Here is a 16,246-nt window from a genome sequence, read left to right as displayed (position 1 = left end):
TTCATTTGCTATTATTTAATTAGGGGTTGCAAAATGGTAATTTTCTAACTCCATCATTCCTTCCACATTTATTAGCTAGAATTCTTTCCCTCAGGAACCAAGACTATATGGTTACCCTGAAATACATTTGACAGGAGAGGCAAGACAAATGCTTAATTCTTCCCCTTTAGAGGTGGCTTTTCATGGGTTCAAATGGACTTTACTTTTTTTTTTCTTGAGAATCATTATGAACTCGTGAATTTTTAAAAACAGTGTGTTTCAGTCAATTTTATTCATTTTCATTCTTTTTGAATGCTCGAATTGTTCCATATTTGGCCAGTGGGAGCACCGTGTGATTCCTGAGTTCTTTTGATGTTAACCTAGTTGTCTTGGAGAGTGTTTTCTGGTAAACTAAGATGTCCAGGCTCATCCTGTACATTTGTTGCCCCAGACCTGGGATCAGCCCTTCTTCAAGGAGTCTTTGATCTTTTCAATGTGGCGAATGGATTCAGAGACAACAGTATCAGTGCTAAAAGTATTACATCCCTTGATCTTTACAAGAACCCTGTGAGATATCACTGTCCCAATTTTCCAAATGAGGAAACAGTTTAACAAGTTTCCCAAAGTTATATAACTAATAAAAAGCAGAGCCAGACTAAGACTGAGATCTTCTGACCCCTGGGTAATTATTCCTTCCATTTTACTGTGCCTCTTAGTGTGAACTCATTGCTTTTCAGTTCACAGAGAGATTGCTAAATATCCGTGTCCTCCTAGCTTCTGAGATGATATTTAAAAGCTGGTGCCACCATCTTTCTTGGTCTCCTGCCCAAGGACTCTAAGTAATGCTAATAACGTCATTGGAGTAAGATTTTAAAATGGACTTTGTTTAGTGGTTTGACTCCAGACCCAGGGGACAAACAACTAAACAATCATGCTTCAGGAGCAAACTTCAATTCCTTATATTAGCATAGCTATGAACAGATTGTAAAGCTCAGTCTCATTACTTTCTCACTGAATCATTGCAACTACTTCATGAGGCAGTGGAAAGAGAAATAGAGATTCAGCCAGGTCACATGGCTTGCCTAAGGTCCATGGTGGGTTAACCTCCTGTATCTGCATTTGAGCCTTAGCAGAACTGGCTTCTGTCCCTGAGGTCCCTCAGTTAGAAGTTAAATGACACTCGTTTGCAAACTTGAAGCTGGCTACAACTTACATTCAACACTTCTCTCTCTTCCTCATTTATTCATGCTTTTGCATTATTTGTGTATTTGTCTAGCTCCTCTGTAAGATTAGAAACACCTTTGCCCTCCATCTTCAGCTCACAGTACATGTAAATGTCTGTTAAATAAATAAATATATGGGTATATAAACAACCAAACCATTAAAACCTATTAATGAAAGTGAACAAACTGTAAATAGCTATTTAAGCCACATTCATTCATTCAAAATATATTTATTAAACATGTACCATGTGCCAGATATTGTTTTAGACTTTCAGGATAAAGTTCCCCGCTCTCATGCAGTTTCTATTCTCGTGGGAGGAGGCAGACAATAAAAAAATATACCTCTTGGTGATAAGTGCAATTAAGGAATATGAAACATGGGAATGTCATGAATATGATACTTCAGACAGACAGGTTAGAAGATCTCTTTGAGGAGGTGGCACTTGAGCAAAGGTCAAAATGAAAAGAGCAAAAGTGACATAAGCAAAATGGTGGACTAGGAAGCTCCAAGCCCTTGTTCCCACATGAAACAAAAAAAACCCCAACACCCTCCCCACCCTGAAACTGGCTAAAGTAACCTTATAGGAGCTCTGGAAAACAGTCAGTGTCTACAGCAACTAGGCAAATACTCCATCAAGAAAAAGTCACATTTGGGGCCAGCCTGGTGGTGCAGCAGTTAAGTGCACACGTTTGGCTTTGGCAGCCCAGGGTTCACCAGTTTGGATCCCAGGTGCGGACATGGCACCACTTGGCAAGCCATGCTGTGGTAGGCGTCCCACATATAAAGTAGAGGAAGATGGGCATGGATGTTAGCTCAGGGCCAGTCTTCCTCAGCAAAAAGAGGAGGATTGGCAGCAGATGTTAGCTCAGGGCTAATCTTCCTCAAAAGAAAAGAAAAAGAAAAAGTCACATTCAAAACAGCAGGAAATTTTCTGTTTTTACTTGCTTTTGCCTCACACCTTCCTTGGCACAGCAATGGTTTTGGTCTGGAGGAGGCAGCAGCCCAGTTCCAAATTCCCTCCCTCAAACCAGAGGAAGCAGAGCAGACCTTATTTGCAACATTCTAACCTGTCTTGGGGCTGAAGGACTGGTATCTATTTTGTCTCACTGGAGGCTCAGGTGGAAAGTTTGTGGGCACCACTCAGGAAAGCTGCAGGGGGACTACAGACCCACAGAGGCCTGGGGGAAGAGATTACAGGTGGAAACATACAATAGACCATGTCAGGCCTGAAAGAGAAGCTGGATGATATTCTGGAAAATTAAGACATTGAAAAGCAGCTGTGTATATGGGGGAATTGATAAAGCTGCTCAAACCCAGGGAAGTCACCTGTTCAGAAAAGACCTGCAAAGACCATCAGCTTTCACCTTAGGTTGATCTCAAGGCTCAGAGTAGACCCAGATAACTAGGGAAGGACTGCTCCAGCATAGAGCTTTATCATTATTTATTATTTGTGTCTTTTTTTCCAGTGGTTACCATGCAGTTTGTATTCAAAATCTTCGAGATAAGATAGTCTGTTTTCTTTTTTTTTATAAAGATTTTATTTTTTTTCTTTTTCTCCCCAAAGCCCCCCAGTACATAGTTGTATATTCTTCGTTGTGGGTCCTTCTAGTTGTGGCATGCGGGACGCTGCCTCAGCATGGCCTGATGAGCAGTGCCATGTCTGCGTCCAGGATTCAAACCAACGAAACATTGGGCCGCCTGCAGCGGAGCACATGAACTTAACCACTCGGCCACAGGGCCAGCCCCAGATCTGTTTTCTGATGGCCTCTTATTTCCTTGGACTAAACCGATTCAGTCCCTTTCCTCTTCCCCTCCTAAGTTGTTTTTTTCACATCTTATTCCATCTGGTTTTGTGAGTCTGTGGTTAAAATGACAAGATTATCTTTGTTTTTGGTGTTTTCCTTCCCTTTATCTATAATGTTATAATTGAGTTTTTGCCAACTTGTTCTGATGTATACCTACAATTTTCTGATTTTGTCTACCTATTTATCTCCTTACTCTGTGCTTTGTAACCCCTTTCTGCCTTTTTTTTTTTTTTTTCCAGGTATGAGGGCCTTCTTGAGGATTTCTTATAGGGAGGTCTTGTGGTTACAAACTTCCTTAGCTTTTGTTTATCCAGGAAAGTTTTTATTTCTCCATCATATCTGAAGGATATTTTTGCTGGATAGAGTATTCTTGGCTGAAAGTTTTTGTCCTTCAAAGATTTGAATATGTCATTCCAGTCTCTCCTAGCCTGTAAAATTTCTGCATAGAAATCCCCTGAAAGCCTGGTAGGGGTTCCTTTGTAGATTATTTTCTTCTGCCTTGCTGCCCTTAGTATTTTTTCTTTGTCATTCAATTTTGCCAGTTTTACTACTCTATTTCTTTCAGCAGGTCTTTTTTACATTGACATATTTAGGAGATCTGGTAGTGTCTTCCACATGGATTTCCTTCTCTTTCCCTAGGTTTCGGAAGTTCTCTGCCATTATTTCTTTGAACAAGCTTTCTGCTACATTCTCCTCTTCTCCTTCTTGAATACCTATAATTCTTATGTTGCATTTCTAATTGAGTTAGATATTTCTTGGAAAAATGCTTCATTTCTTTTTAGTCTTAGTTCTCTCTCCTCCTCTGTCTGGAGCATTTCAATATGTCTATCCTTGATTATGCTGATTCACTCCTCTATGATGTCCCCTTGAGTTTTCAGGGAATCCATATTTTGTTTTATCACATCAATTGTGTCTTTCATCTTAATATTTCTCATTGATTCTTCTTTATAGTTTCAATCTCTTTTGTGAAGTAGCTCCTGAACTCATTGAAATGTTTCTCTGCATTCTCTTTTAACTCGTTGAATTTTTTGATGATCCCTATTTTGAATTCTCTGTCATTTAGATTACATATTTCTGTGTCTTCAGGACTGATTTCTGGGTACTTGTCATTTTCTCTCTCGTATGGAGATTTAACATAATTTTTTATAATGCTGGAGGGCGTGACTTTGTTCTTTCACATCCTGACATCGTTTGGTCACAATTACCACCTATCACCACTGGATGAGGGTCAAGAGCTGTGTATTCTCAGCCCTCTGAATTCCACCAGGATCCCAGGGATCCCAGGCACTGGAGCCAGCTCTGGGTGGGTGGGGGGGAGGGGAGCTTTCTTCTGCATGCTCTTGTGGGCTTACTCATTCTGCTCTAGCTATCTGCTCTCCTGGGGTGTTGGCTTGATGAGCTGTCACCTCAGTAGGGGCTTTCCCCTAGGCTACAAGGGACCTTGGGGATCTTTGATGTTCCAGTGAATGAGCGTCCCCTCCCCACTTCCTTCCCTCTTGGAGGCTACATGAAGTACCAGATTGCAGTCTTTTGCAGGGGGAGCGAAGTTTTCTCTTACCCCATTCCACCTCATCAGAGGGAGTCTCCAGCCTCTCCACCCTCCGATGTGTGGCTGTGTGGGTTTCTCAGACATCTTTTGTGTTGTGTGGATGTCCTCTGTTGGAGTATGAATGTCTTTTTTGTTGTGTGGTGGAGGGGCTGGATTGCCAGGAGAACTCACTCCACCGTGATGCTGACGTCACTGTCTTATGGCCATTCTTGCATTTGTGGTTTTTGGCAAGTGAAAGCTAAATGATATCCTGTCAAGCTGGATGAACCAAAGTTTCCCAGTAGCTGGAATAGAGAAAAATGATAGACAGATGTGTTCCATTCAGCACCTATAGCCCAGCATGTTGACCTCCAAACCTATGCCCCAGACGCCACCCTGCACTGCTGGTAGCTCTAAGGTGAAGCTTTTGTTTTGTAAGTGCCAACTGGCAATAGTTCACAACAGTAAGTGAAGTAGTAAACACTTTATGAATAAACTCTCTGTTCCCAATTCCAGCATAACTTGGATTGGATAATCATCTTCAGGCAGATTTCAATATGCCACAATCCTAACCATATCTTAAAGTGAACAGAACAGTTCCACTAAGATAAAGAGTTGATCCTTTCAAACGGGCTTTCAAAAATTGCCTATGGCCAGTGTTGGTAATGTATGAGTTCTTTTTTTTTTTTAAACATTGGAACCTGAGCTAACAGCTGTTGCCAATCTTCTTTTTCTTTTTCTGTTTTTTGTCCCCAAATGCCCCCAGTCCATAGTTGCATATTTTAGTTGTGGGTCCTTCTACTTGTGGCATGTGGGACACCGCCTCAGCGTGGCCTGATGAGTGGTGCCAAGTTGGCACCCAGGATCCGAACCAGCGAAACCCTGGGCCGCTGAAGCAGAGTGTGCGAACTTAACCACTCAGCTGTGGGGCAGCCCCACATATGAGTTCTGATAATCATGAATGAACAAAGCCTCACTTGAATTTATTAATTTCATTTTGGAATGCTTGTTTATTCTGCAGTAGTTGTGGAGGTAAGTATAATTTTAAAAAAATTAATAGACTTTATTTTTAGTGCAGTTTTAAGTTTACAGAAAAATCGATCAGAAAGTAGAGAGAGTTCCCACATACCCCCCTCTCCCACTGTTTCCCCTACATTTACATCTTGTTTTAGTTCGGTACATTTGTTATGATTGATGAACAAATATCAATACATTATTATTAATTAAAGTCCAATAATTTACATTAGGGGTCACTTTTTGTGTTGTACATTATATATGTTTTGAAAAATGTATAATGACATGTGTCCATCATTACTGTATCATAGGAAATAATTTCATTGCCCTAAAAATCCCCTGTCCTCCACTTATTTGTCCTTCCCCTCAGCCCAACCTCTGGCAAAACTATAACACTTGTGGAAGATAACATAGGTGAAAAATCTAGCTAATCTTGGGCTTGATGATGAGTTTTTAGATACAACACCAAAAATATGATCCATGAAAGAAAAAATTGATAAGTTAGACTTCATTAAAATTAAAAACTTCTACTCTGTGAAAGACACTGTTAACAATAAACAAAAAAGCCAAAGACTGGGAGAAAATCTTCGCAAAACACATATTTGATAAAGGACTGGTATCGAAAATATATAAAGAACTCTTTAAACTCAACAATAGGAAAACTAACACACGGATTAAAAATGAGCAAAAGTTCTGAACAGACACCTCACCAAAGAAGATACTCAGATGGCAAATAGGCATAGGAAAATATGCTCAACATCATAGGAAACTGCAAATTAAAACAGGATACCACTACACACCTATTAGAATGGCTGAACTTCAAAACACTGACAACACCAAATGTTAGCGAGGCTGTCGAGCAAACGAACTCTCATTCATTGCTGGTGGGAAGGTAAAATGTACAGTAATTCTGGAAGACAATATGGCAGTTTCTCACAAAGCTAATTGTAACTTTTAAATTGGAAATCAAATATATAACTTGTTTGAGGTAAATAGTGCCATAAGCAGATTTTCTTTAAAAGCCAAAGCTTAAAAAACAAGTAACGATAGACGACAAAGTTTCTGGTATAAGACCAGCAGTACAAAATCATGCTGCGTAAGTACCTGGATAATAAACCCATTTTGCAATAGCACAACTTTAAGTATATATTGTAGGTTCTCCATAGTTCAGGCAGGATTCAAACTCTACATTTCAACAGTAGGCTGACTGTTTCTAAAGAAAACTGTTTTTATAAAAGCATAACCTAGGTGTTCTTTCATTTGACCAACTCCATCTAAGTTTAGATGTGTCAAAGGGTTTAGATCAGTGATTTTCCAAGTGTGAGCGGGGGTCCCACAAGGTGAAAACGTTTTTGATAACAATATTAAAGACGTTGTCTGCCTCTCACTCTCATTATCTCACTAATGTAGAATGGAATTTTCCAGAGGCTATATGAAATGTGAGATTACAACAGATTGGATGCTGATATGAGAGTTCAGCTGTCTTTTTTTAAGCCAGACATTAAAGAGATAAGCCAAAATGTAAAATGAGTCCACTTTTCTCACTAATTTTTTTGTCTTGGATAATATAGTTATTTTAAAAATATATTATTTGTGTCAACATGTAATGGTTTCATTATTATTTTATAATGAATAAATATTTAAAAATTCTGTTTTAATTTTTAATATGGTGAATTTTAGCAGATATAATTCATATAAACAAAAAGTTTTAGAGATCTTCAATAAAATTTAAAAAGGTAAAGGGATGCTGAACCCCAAAATTTCAAGAACCACTAATTTAGTAAGCCACGTGCAACTTGCTACTTGATGCATTTTCTAAAATAAGGTACCAGACAATGATAGTAAGATAAGGAAAAAAAAACATAGAGGAATAAGTCTTAATGACTACTCATGCATATTCGTTTGACAGCAAGAAGAACCTTTTACAAAGGAAAAAGAAAACAAATAAACATTTTTGTGTAAGAACTTCAACACATTTTGTACAATGTTCTCTCAATTTGGTGACATCATTGACATAAATTCTTCATAGTTTACTTGACTATCACTGTCAATATCTGCTTCTCTGATCATTTCATCAACCTCTTCATCTGTTAAATTTTCTCCAAGGTGTTTTATCGTGTGACGTACTTCTGGTGCATTAAGATAGCCAGGTTATCCTTATTAAATACAAGAAATATTTCTCTAATTTCTTCTTTACTCTTTGTCTCTGTTTCTTTCATTTTTCTTGTCATCATTGTCAGAAAGTCCAGAAAGTCAATTGCAGTATTTTCATCATCATTTGCTTCATTAATTTATCCTGAAAATTTGCTTCTATGGCATTTTGCCCAAGACCTCATCATCATTTCCAAACGTTTTGTTTTTTTTTTAGCAAAATTAGCCCTGATCTAACATCTGCTGCCAATCCTCCTCTTTTATTTTTTTTTTTGCTGAGGAAGACTGGCCCTGAGCTAACATCTGTGCCCATCTTCCTCTACTTTATATGTGAGACACCTACCATAGCATGGCCTGCCAAGCGGTGCCATGTCCGCACCTGGGATCAGAACCAGCGAACCCCAGGCCACCAAAGCGGAACGTGCACACTTAACTGCTGAGTCACTGGGCAGGCCCGTTTCCAAACTTTTGATGTCCATCACTGTCCTTGTCAAATAGTGAAAAACTTCTTTGAATTCTGCAGTCCATTTTCCCTTCAGTTGGTCAACCATGATGCCAGTGCTACTTGTCTTTAAGTGACAATCACACACACATTCAGCTCATTAGCTTTATTCAGACTTTCTGTAATGCTATTTCTTAATGTTTATATATTTTTTAAGGTAAAATTTATATACAATAACATGTGAAAAGCTTATGTATGCATTCATTTGGTTGTGACAAATACTTTGGTGTATTTGACAAATGCATTGGTGCATTGGTCACCACACCAAGGAGAAAGAAGATGTCATTCCAGACAGCCAGGAGCTGGCTCTGCACTATCAGGCTTTGATATTCTCCTGTTTTTCATTGCTGAGTACAAGTCTGCTGTATGAACATGCCATATTTGTTTTATTCACTCACGTATTGATGGACATTGGGTTGTCTCCAATCTTTGGCTATTAAGAATGAAGAGGGGGCGCTGGCCCAGTGGCGTAGTGGTTGGGTTCTTGCATACTACTTCAGCAGCCGTGGTTCGTAGGTTCAGATCCCCAGTGTCGACTTAGCACCGCTCATCAAGCCATCTGTGGCAGCATCCCACATAAAGTAGAGGAAGACTGGCACGGATGTTAGCTCAGAGACAGTCTTTCTCAAGCAAAAAGAGGAAGATTGGCAACAGATGTTAGCTCAGGGCCAATCTTCCTCACAAAAAAAGAAAGAATAAAGATAGTGTGAATAAAAAGACTTTGTACAAGTCTTTTTGTGTACATATATTTTCACTTTTCTTCTAGAAAATATCCCGGAGTGAAATTGCTGAGTCATATGGTAGGTGATATTTAACTTTATGATAAACTACCAGGTTTTTCAAAGCTTTTTACCATTTTAAAGATTCCAACAATGTGTAAATATTCCAGTTGCTTCACTTCCTTGCCAACAGGTGGTAGGTGTTGTCATTGTTTTTAATGTTAGCCATTCTAGTGTGTAGGAAATGGTATCTCATGGGTTTAATTTGAATTTCCTTTTCAGAAAACATCATCCATCATCTTAAATTAATGCTCATTAATATTCATTTTAATTTTACTAGTTTTGTATAATTATATTCAATTTTAAAATTTGCTTTGGTTTTATACTTGTATGAGGAGCTATAAGAATAAGGCATTTATATCTAGTTTTCCATTTGTACATATTAAAGTAATAACATAATAAAAAATAATATAGGTCAACATTTGAGGGTCATAATTTTTCCTTTACAAGATGTAAGTGTATTACTCAAGTTTGAACCACTAACCTCGCCCACACATCTCTGCTATTCTAGTCTTTGTCCAAATTTCAGTAAGTTAATTCAGCTACAACTTTTTTCATCTACATTTATGACTTGTTTCTAGTCATCTTATCTGGATTCAGGTGTATCTCAAGCCACCATTAAGATTTCAAAGAGTTTCCTAGGCTAGGTTTTTTTTCATAGATGTCTTTCATTGTGTTAACATTTACTGATGTAATTCTTAGAATTTAACTTTATTCTTCATATTATGAGTGCCACAATTGAGTGTGTGACAAACTCGGTATAGCTCTAAATATCTTTACTAGGCTCTGAACATTTTGATAATATTAACTTTGGGAGTATATGTGACTTTTTTTTTTTTTTTTTTTTGAGGAAGATTAACCCTGAGCTAGCTACTGCCCGTCCTCCTCTTTTTGCTGAGGAAGCCTGGCCCTGAGCCAACATCCGTGCCCATCTTCCTCCACCCTATACGTGGGATTCCTACCACAACATGGTATGCCAGGTGGTGCCATGTCCGCACCCGGGATCTGAACCTGCAAACCCGGGCCGCTGAGAAGCGGATGGTGCGAACTTCACCGCTGCGCCACCAGGCCGACCCCTATATGTGACTTTTTAAATTTGGGCTTGAGGCTAGGTGAATAATGCGCTCAAACATATTTAAAATTTATTTTTATTTTCATTTATTTTATTTTTTTCTCTCTTTTTTTGTTAGGAATATTAGCCCTGAGCTAACTGTTGCCAATCCTCCTCTTTTTGCTGAGGAAGACTGGCCCTGAGCTAACATCTGTGCCCATCTTCCTCTACTTTATATGTGGGACGCCCACCACAGCATGGCATGCCAAGCAGTGCCATGTCCGCACCCAGGATCGGAACCAGCGAACCCCAGGCCGCCGAAGTGGAACGTGCGCACTTAACTGCTGCGGCCACCGGGCCGGCCCTAAAATTTATTTTTAAATTATAGATGTATATAGCTATATTATCAAGAGTTTGGACAACATGAGAAAATGAAAGAATCACCCCTACTCTGATCCTAGCACATCCATAATCATTTTGTATTTTCATTTTCAATATTTTAACGTTACATATGTTTTTATGTAGCTATACTCTAGGACACATTGTTGTCCATAGACTTGACAATGTTAACTTTTAATGACAGGCATTTTTAATTGAGTGGAATTGCCATAGTAATAAAAGCCATAGCTAACGTGAATTGAGCTTTTGCTGGGTGCCTGTAAATAACATAGATTGTTTAATTCCCCACGACTGTCCCTTATTTTACTTAACCACTCTACCTCAAATTGCTCCCAGATTTTCACTGTCTTTGTGCATATGACCTTTACTTTAGGTTGATTTATCTCCAAAAATTATATTTCTGGAGGTGAGATTACTGTGTCATATGACATGAACATATATACAAATTGCCAAGCTTTATTCCTAAAAGCTTATATAAAATTTAAATTAATTAAAAATTAAATTTAAATTAATTAAAAGTTAAAATTTGTACTATAGTACAAGAAAGTGTCCATTTCAGTATACCTTTGCCAGCATGAGGTATTATAATGAAATAGGTTATTTTTAGTTTGACTATTTTGTAGAGATAAAAGACCTCACTATTATTTTTACTTGTTTGTCAAAATTCACTATTTTTCCTTATGTTAATTAGATCAATTTTTTCTAAATTATCTGTCCATGTTTTCCCCGCATCTATTTATAGATTTAATGTATCAGTTTGAAGATCTATTTATTTAATATTTTTTTAAATTATAAAAATAGTAAATGCTTACTTTTAAATGAAGATGTGAAAATTTTCCCTCCACTCCTTAGCTCCATGCCTTTATTTTAAGAAATAATTACTGTTAACAATTTGGAGCATATTCTTCCAGATACACACTCACAAAGCAGATCTCACTTCATATTTTCACCCCTTAATATATCATGGACATCTATGCTAATACCTACTGATCTACTTTAATCTTTTTCATGGTCATATAGTGTTTCATAATATGGATGTTTCACAATTTATTAACCAGGCCCTGTGGACATTTAGGCTCTTTTGAAATTTGCTATTACATAATTAAAAAGTAAACCTTTATCCCATTTCCTGGCAACATTTTCCTCCCTAAGTTTTCCCCAGAAACTTTTGAATTTTGGTAACTTTTCTCATGCCAGTAAAAACTTTTAAGTACTTATCTGTCTGTGTACTCCCTCTTTTTATTCAGGATGTCTTTTATCCCTTCCAAGCGGCTGTAACCTGGGCTTCACAGTTGAGGAAGAAAGATTGACAAGGCAACATGCCATTCATGGGAGTAACTCAAGAATGATCAAATAATAGTGCATAAATCAAATGCTATTGGAAACTGCCTGGGAGAGTGAGATAAAGCCCCACAGATAAGACGACATTTATGCTGGATCTTGAAAGGTAAGGAAGAAATACATGGAGGCAAAGAGGAAATGGAATGGGGGGTGGAGGGAGCCAACCAGACAGGAAAAATAGCACTGGAAAGGCCTAGACAATTAAGATGGCACACTTTGTTCAGGGATTGGTGTGTTAAGTGTGCCTGGAATGCTTTGGAAAGAGAATAATGACAATAACTACAATAACATCAAGCACACTATTTCATTACTCCTCACAAAAAACACAGGTAGGTGCCAAAATTATCCCCATTTTACAGATGAGGTGATTAAGACTTGGGGATAATGAGTGATTTGCCCAAGTTCATACAGATATTAAGACTGAGTCAAATTTAGTGTGTGGTCCGACTTTAGAGCTTGCTCTGTTCACAAGCACCAGGCGCCGCCTCTCTGTGCAGTGAAGAGGGCAGGTAGGTCAGATGAGGAGGGACTTGTGTGCAGTGTTAAGATGGGGCTTTTTCTTAGAGACCACAGGGATCAACCAAAGATTCTGAAGTGGCGGAGTAGCAACCAAATCTGCTGTTTAGAAAGATAACTTTGGTGGCAGCATGGACAATGGATTGGATGGGAAGAGAAAGAAGAAGGAAGGAGGGAGGGAGAGAAACACCGAGAAAGGCAGGAAATTAGATAGGTACTATCTACTAAAATTTTAATAATTTTCGCACATTGGACTCCAAAATTTCAGTTGCAATAGCCGAGAGGTTAAAAGTGGAATGGAAGAGGGGCTGGCCCGGTGGCGCAGCGGTTAAGTTCGCACGTTCTCCTTTGGCCGCCTGGGCTTCACCAGTTTGGATCCCTGGTGCAGCCATGGTACTGCTTGGCACACCATGCTGTGGTAGGCGTCCCACATATAAAGTGGAGGAAGATGGGCACGGATGTTAGCTCAGGGCCAGTCTTCCTCAGCAAAAAGAGGAGGATTGGCAGATGTTACCTCAGGGCTGAGCTTTCTCAAAAAAAAAAAAAAAAAAAAATATATATATATATATATATATATAAAAGTGGAATGGAAGAGAAACCATCCAGAGATTCTTAGAAGGTAAAGTCAATAAGGTTTGTTATGACTGGTTTGATGTGGACAGTGGAAGAGTAGGAAGTCTTGATGAGAAAAAAGGGATCTGTTTCGTATGTGCATATAATGAATATAGCTGGGGAGCTATTCTCTTGGAGGTGCCTGGCATCAATCCGGATAAGACTAGAAAGCATCTGGAAATGAGTGTAGTGCTCAAGAAGAAATGCAGCCCTGCTGACACCTTGATTTTAGTCCTCCGAGACCTCGTTTGGATTTCTGACCACCAGAACTGTGAGATAATTTGTGTTGTTTTAAGCCAGTAAGTTTATGTTAATTTGTTACAGCAGGAATTGGAAATTAATGGCGGGAATGGGCACAGAGAGCAATAGAAAATAGAGTGGTCAGGGTTTGCCCCATTAAAGTGAAAATTAAGCAAAGGCTTGAAGGAGGTGAAGGAGCCAACCAAGTGGCTAACTGGGAGAAAAGCATTTCAGGCAGAAGGAACAGAATAAAGGCCCAAGGAGGGAGCTGTCGGGTGTGTCTGGGGCTCAGGAAGGAGGCCAGTGGAGCAGAGAGAGAAGTAGGGGAGGAGGCCAGAGAGTCGTTCAGCCAGGGTCACTGCAGATTACTTGAGCCCCTGGAGGTCATTGCCAGGACTTTGGCTTTTACTCTGACTGAGATGGAAATCACAAGAGGGTTCTGAGCATAGAGGTGACATGATCTGTGTCCTGATTTATTTTTTATTTATTTATTTTGTGTGTGTCCTGATTTAAAAGGATCCTCTGGCTGCTGAGTTGAGAAGAGACTGCAGGAAGATTCGGGTAGGAGCAGAGAGACCAAGCTGTAGCAATGTCTGGGTGGGAGATGATAGTGGCTCTGACCAGGGTCCTAGCAGTGGTGAGGAGCGGTCAGATCCTGGATACATTCTGAAGATCATCAACAGGGTTTCCTGACAGACTGGATGTCGGGTGTGAGGAAAGACAGAAGTCAAGGTTGGGTTTTATTCTTGTGAAATTCTTAAATGATTTTGAAAAACAATACTGCCTTTCCCAATCCTACCAAGTGTGGGAAGCTAGATGAAAGACATCTCAAGTCGGACCAGTCCATCTTTGGTTACACAGCCCTTTCAACACCCCAGCCATGCACTCGAGTTTGTGTTGCTAACATAAGGGACTCTTGCACAGTCATTGCCTGTCTAATCAGTTTTTTTCATCTATTAATCGAGGTTATTTCATCATTCTTGATAGTCTTGTATACATGTGGTTTTTGGAATTCTTTGAACAGCTTGTAACATCTTATTGGTTCCCTCATTAATTAACTTTTTCCTTTATCAGTTTTGATTAATGAGGAAATGAAATTATGTTGTTTGCACACTTTATCCTAGATTGGTGTCATATTGGTTAAATCAAATCAATACTTGAGCAAATGTGAAATTAGAGCATCTTTAACATGGAAGATTCTGAGTGTCATTATTGAAGAAGATGTCGTTTTTTAAAATAGTCTTTAATAAACAGCTGCTATCATTTCAGACTACTTGCTATTTAGGCACTTTAAATTTTTTTCCTTAGAAGACACATAAAAAAACGTAGACTACTGGAATGTGTAACGGATTTAGCATTCATGGTTTGACTCCGCATGACTGCCCTCCAGAATTGTGATTTTATTAGTGAAGTTTCAGAAGCCACTTAGCTGGTGATTGAGCCCAACCGGCCACCCAGCATCACATCTCAGTGCTCTTTTGTTCTCTACTCCTCCTCAAACTTGGTCACGGTCACAAAGTGATAAAAACTTGCTTTGCTTTGCTTTTTTATAACAGTTTTATTGAGACGTAATTCACATACCATACAGTTCACCTAAAGTATACAATTCGGTAGTTTTTAGAATATTCCTAGTTGTGCATCTGTCACTATGATCAATTTTAGGACGTTTTCATTACCCTATAAAGAAATCCGCACCCCTGGGCCATTGCCTCCTCTTTCCCCAACTCACCTGAGCCCTGCCTTAGGCGACCACTAATTTACTTTCTGTCTCTACAGATTTGCCCAATCTGGATGTTTCAAAGAAATGAAATTGTGCAGTATGTGGTCTTTTGTGATTGGCTACTTTCACTTATAATGTTTTCAGGGTTCATCTATGTTATAGCATGTATCAGTATTTCATTCCTTTTATAATATTCCATTGTTTGAGTATACCATATTTTGTTTATTCCTTCATCAGTTGAGAGACATTTGGTTTATTTCCACTTTTTGGCTATTATGAAAAATGCTGCTATGAACATTCATGTACAAGTTTTTGTGTGAACATTTATTTTCATTTCTCTTGTGTGTGTTTCTAGGAGTGGAATTATTGCTTCATATGATGACTGTATATTTAACCTTCAGAAAAACTGGCAGAGTGTCTTCCAAAACAGCTGCACCATTTTGTGTCCCCACCAGCAATGCATGAGGGTTCCAATTCCAACACGTCCTTGCCAACATTTGTTATTATCTGTCTTTTTTATTATAGTAATCCTGCTGGTGTGAAGTGATAAAACATATTTCTTAACAAAAAATGGCCTGAAATGAAAATCAGGGCTAGATCTGGTGACTAAAGTTAAGGAAAAGCTAACAGGCATCTAATCATTTTTAGCCGGAAGGCTGTTTCATAATGGACTTTCTCGTCCTGTATGTACAGGAATCACTAAGAGTCTGAAGGCTAACTTAAAATTTTCAACTAAACTTTACACTAAAGTGGTATTCATGAATTTGGGAATTTGGGAAGGTCTCAGGACTAGACCTCTGACTATCAAGAGCCTGCTCTAGGTTAGAATGTCAAATTTGCCTTGTCACAGAGACGGTATTCTAAAAATCTTGCCATTAGCTATCACCTGGCCTCAGTGGCAGGGTAGTCACTGAGCTGTTCATGCATGCTTTAGTCTATTGCCATAAGAGACTCAAACCAAGGTGAGATATGTTTACGTTCTTTGCTTCCCCATCCAAGAAGCCTCTGTGTTCTGAGTTTGGGCTCTCCATCCTTAGAGGGTTCCTGATGGCTTTTATGCTGCAAAGCTGGAGGAAGGGGGAGTGATGGTAAGGTTGCCAGGTAAAATACAGGATGCCCAGTTAAATTCATATTTTAGAGAAACAACCAATAATTTTTTAGTGTGAGTATGCCCTCCACTCCCAGTTATTTGTTATTTATCTGGCATACAAATTTAGCTGGGCATCCTATTTGCTTAATTTGCCGAGCCTAAGTCGAGGGAAAATTTGTAGTGCCAGGAGCCCTTACCCTACTTCCCCCGACTCATAAGGCTTTTGTTTGGGGGAGTTCAGACAGTTCAAAGAGACTGTACTGAGGGGGGAGGAAGTGGAGCTGGCAAACTCCAG

At 39.0% G+C, this 16,246-nt stretch overlaps 1 long non-coding RNA gene across 1 annotated transcript in view; it reads left to right on the top strand.

The window, feature by feature from the left end:
- The window catches only part of LOC139074864 (uncharacterized), a 52,639-nt gene that overhangs the window by 1,644 nt on the left and 34,749 nt on the right, over nt 1-16,246 (top strand). Inside the window, exon 2 of the long non-coding RNA XR_011524738.1 lies at nt 11,680-11,879. This is a non-coding gene — a long non-coding RNA (uncharacterized lncRNA). The remainder of the gene's footprint in view (nt 1-11,679; nt 11,880-16,246) is intronic.

This window comes from Equus przewalskii, chromosome 12 (assembly GCF_037783145.1).
Source record: "Equus przewalskii isolate Varuska chromosome 12, EquPr2, whole genome shotgun sequence".
Lineage (NCBI taxonomy): Eukaryota > Metazoa > Chordata > Mammalia > Perissodactyla > Equidae > Equus > Equus przewalskii.
The sequence above is the reverse complement of the archived record's forward strand: the minus strand, read 5'-3'. Positions and strand labels throughout refer to the sequence as shown.